Source organism: Triplophysa dalaica, chromosome 17, assembly GCF_015846415.1.
Source record: "Triplophysa dalaica isolate WHDGS20190420 chromosome 17, ASM1584641v1, whole genome shotgun sequence".
NCBI lineage: Eukaryota > Metazoa > Chordata > Actinopteri > Cypriniformes > Nemacheilidae > Triplophysa > Triplophysa dalaica.
In genome coordinates, this window is record NC_079558.1 from 21,932,889 (window position 1) to 21,937,629 (window position 4,741).

Consider the following 4,741-nt stretch of genomic DNA (forward strand, 5'->3'; position numbering starts at 1 on the left):
CCGAGTTGTCACATATTTTGTGTCATCATGGTGAACACACATGACTCCGTCTGTCTGTCTGGCTTGCTGAAGGTTATTTTTACAGTCATGTGTGGGTGGGAAACCCTAGTGTGTTCGGACCCCCAGCTCATTCTCAAGGATTTATTTACACCCCAAATAAGCCCATCATGTCCTCAAGGTAATGGTGGTGTGTCACATCGAGAAAACAGACAGACAGACAGACAGGCAGGCAGACAGTGATAGAAAAACAGACAGACAGACAGGGATAGACAGACAGACAGACAGTGATAAACAGACAGACATGCAGACAGACAGAGAGGCAGACAGACAGTGATAGAAAGACATACAGACAGACAGACAAGCAGACAGAAAGACAGTGACATACAGACAGTGACATACAGACAGACAGACAGTGATAGACAGACAGATAGACAGAGAGGCAGACAGACAGAGAGGCAGACAGATAGACAGAGAGGCAGACAGATAGACAGAGAGGCAGACAGACAGACAGGGAGGCAGACAGACAAGCAGACAGACTGCAGACATACAGAGAGGCAGACAGAAAGACAGAGAGGCAGACAGAAAGACAGACAGTGATAGATAGACATACAGACAGACAGACAGAAAGACAGTGACACAAAGACAGACAGACAGTGACACACAGACAGACAAACAGTGATAGACAAACATACAGGCAGACAGACAGTGATAGACAGACTGACAGACTAATGTAATGTAATTTTTATTCCCTAATGAAACATTTATCTCATATTTTTTTAATATTCAAAGGAAATACCAACTATTTATGGTTATTTATTGAACATTTCGAACAATACACATCTTTGTGTTATTTTTTGTAAACATTGCCTTCGCTGCTGCTGAAAATAGGATTATAAATGCAGCACAAATCATCAGATCATCCGTCTATGTGTCGTGTGAAATCAGGTGTACTTTAGGACCCTGAGACTCGTCCTGCAGTCATAGCTGCCGCATGAAAGAAACAAACCGTCGAGTTTTCATAGTTGAACGGAGATTAAAACTATTTAGAGAAATATGAAGTAAACGTGTTTCACTGCATCACAATGTACTGAATGTACACAATGTCACACAATAGGCATATTTTTGACTAAAAGTCTCGTGATCACTAAACGGGAGTAAAAACGGAAGAAAGAATATTTCTCAACAGTACTCGTCTTTCATGCATATATTCGTAAACATGGAATATTTGATTTCAATCTGAATCGGATCATTTAAAAGACTTTAAGATTTCTTTAGACCTACATATGATGTTTGTGTGATAAGTATTTGCAGAGTTTTGGATCAGTTTAGTGACGCTTCAGGAATATATGAGACACACACACACGGCTAATACGCGTTCTGTGAACTTTCTTGATTTGACAAAATCACAGAGTTTTGTTGTTATTGTGAGTGTAAGCACGTAAAAGTATTTCACTTACAGTTTCTAATACTGTATATCATATATATGTACGCACAAATATAATGTCGTATTATGCCCTCGACATGGATGTTAAAGGGAAAGTAATCGAAATAACCGGTTTCAGTTACTTTTCGATTAATCGCCCAGTTTTACCAAGTGTGTTGTATTATAGTAACACAACATCATTAGACTAACACACACACAGTAGAATCTAGTAAATGATTGTAGAGCATTATCACCGAGTGTGTAGTGAGACAAAGTTAACTCAACCATTAACCAGGAGTCTCTCTCTCTCTCTCTCTCTCTCTCTCTCAAACTGAGATTACATGTCTTTTGTTCTGGGATCATGTATGTTATTGATCTATGTGTCATGACGGCAATGAATGTTGAGGATTGTGAGGATGTTTGCAGTCTACTCGCTTTCGGTCTCCACATTTTATCTTCTTTTGTTTGGTTCGGGTTGTTTGTCATCTCCGTTATCGGTTACGCAGAGCTGAAAACATGCTTTACTGTAATCATCGTATTGTATTTTAATTTCATAAAAAAACCAATTAAAAGAAGCATTTGTTTTAATACGGCAGGTTTGAAAACACTTAAGGTCTTTTCACATACAGTCTGAATATTCGCATGTGTTTTTTGTATTTGTATTTTGTGGTTTGTACGGTGTCTCTGAATTGTCAAAACGCCTCTCAAAATTCTTGCTACGGATGCGAAAAATGCAGAAAATCAAAGATAGTCCAAATAGTTTTTTGACGGACGGAAATATCGCAGGCGGTGTGTAAATGTGATTTTATTAACTTCCTTGAATTTCTGACTCAATGTGCAAATAAAGGCCATTGCCTTTATTCTTTCTTAGTACTCTGAAACAAAATCACTGATGTATATACATTTCTGAATACCAGCGCCTTTTTACATTTTTTCATATTCAACACAAATGGAAGTATAGGACCAAAAATGTTATTTCAAAACTATTTCTAAAGATTACACGATGAGCTCATCTCGCTGAGAGAAAGACTGAAGGAACAAACTGAACCCAGATCAGTTACGCTTAAAACAAAAAGTGACTTAAACTACACTGAGAACTCACACAAACAATTATTGATTCAGTTTGATTAGAGTCATCCGAGGTCAAGACTGATTTTGAGATCCCCGTCTCTCTCGATGTCTGTCTGCTTATATCATCTCTGCCTAATGTGAACATTCTTCTATCGTCAAAGATCCGATGAAGACAATTTGCCAAAGTATTCAGAGGTCAGTGATCTTTCAGCATCTAACCTGACCAGTTTAAGTTTGTCAGTCTGTGTGTGGACTTGGTTTGTATATGTTAATGGGGACCTAAACCTGAATGCACGGGGACTCGTGTCACTGTGGGGGCACAAAAGCTTATAAACGACACAGAATGATCATTTATGAAAATGTAAAAAGTCCTTTAGGTTTAGGGATTGGGTTAGGAGATAAATATACAGTTTGTACAGTATACAACTCATTACGCCTATGGACTGGCCCCACAGAGATAATAAACATACATATGTGTGTGTGTGTGTGATGTAAACTCAGTGTGTCACGTCTCAATTGTACTAGAACAGATTATTTTACTGTTATTTTACAGATTATTTTAGGGATAACACACCCATGATACACATGAAATAAAACACCAAAACCACAGAGCTGCTGCTTTTACCTTTAAATATCTGTCTACTTACACACAAACACACACACGTGACATGGTAACTGTGAGTGTTACAGGGTAAACAGATCAGAAAGACAGTGTTTACTCTGCTAAAACACACAGAAATAAAACAATTGACCTTCTCATTCAGCTAAAAGAACATCTCCAACCACAACATCACTCTCTTCCTCTTCCTCTCTCTCTCTCTCTCTCTCTCTCTCTCTCTCTGTGTGTCATCTGTCTCACTGACTGTCTCCCTCTCAATTTAAAAACAAAATTGGAGCAGTGTCTCTATAGACTGCAAGCAAAGTCAAGAGATGATGTTAGTCCCCCGCCCGTACACACACACACACACACACACACACACGTGTGTGTGTTGTAACACTGGTCAGTGTCAATGTGTCTTTTGTCCACTGCTTCTGTGTCTCCAGCTGAATACAATACACCCCCTCCTCCTCCACCTCCTCCTCCACCTCCTCCTCTCTCTCTGAGGCCCGTGGAGGACGACAGAAGGAGGGGTGAGAGTGACCCTAATGTCCCTCCTCAAATAAATTTGAAGTCCCTGTTAGTGGACGGACTGTCCAATCATCTCGTCTCTGGTTACATCACATCAGTTCTCAGAGCAAAACCCTGTTTACCAAGAACCGTGTTCACTTTTAATTATGCATAAACCAGAAGATTATGCAACTCACGGCACAATAAGTGAGACTGAAGTCCCAGTGGAGAGGAATTTAAGGGCCAGTCAATGACTCAACAAGAGCAATAACTCCAGCGGACACACACACAGTTTCATAATAGTTACACAGACCTCAAGATGTGAATCACCACAATTCATAAATGAAAACACACAAGTGCTCAGTTATTGAAATAGTGTTAACACAACCATTAACACTACAGTGCAACAAACTGTAGTATAGTTTTTACCATATTAAACTGTAGTAAATCTAATGTATACTGCAGTATTCTACAGTGTGAACTACAATGTGATCAAATGTAGTAAATACATTAGTATAGTTAATACTATTTACTAGTTTTACTTCAGTTTACTGTAAATCTAAACTATTGCACTACACTATTCTTTCTTTAGGGAGATCGCGGTGTTATATCAAGTAAACCAACAGCAGATGTTTACCTATAAGTGTTCAAATCATTTGTACTTATAGACTTTAGTAGAACAAGCAAATAGCCTGTATGTTATTATCATCGAGAGATTGCAATATAAGGAGTGTGAACCAAAATAAATGCGCGGACGCTGAAAGCAGATGAAATATGTTGTACTTTATGAACGAAGTGCGCGCGTGTGCGTGAAACAGCCGATTTACCCGAAACACCCGAATAACCAACCGAATGATTCCCGCTTTAATCGCGCGGAGCACCGGGATCAGACCCTGCAGGATGGAGATGAACTCTTTCATTAAAGCGACTCTATTGTCGGGACTCGAACCCCGATCAAAAGCATCCCGACAGAGCGCGAGACGAACGCGCGCACAGAAAGTGTCTTACCGATGTGATCCGGATGGAGGATGACTGATAATATCCGATCTGATGTGTAAAGTATCTCGTGTTCTCTTGTGTAGATGTGTGCGAGCAGCAGCAGATCAGACTTACAGTGTCACATTACATCAAGCTCTTTC

The 4,741-nt window shown here is 39.6% G+C and overlaps 1 protein-coding gene across 1 annotated transcript in view; it reads right to left on the reverse strand.

The window, feature by feature from the left end:
- Window positions 1-4,741, reverse strand: part of LOC130439488 (zinc finger MIZ domain-containing protein 1-like) — a 20,959-nt gene extending 16,218 nt beyond the window's left edge. Inside the window, exon 1 of the mRNA XM_056772119.1 lies at window positions 4,611-4,741. The gene's annotated coding sequence lies outside the window, so the exon portion shown is untranslated. The remainder of the gene's footprint in view (window positions 1-4,610) is intronic.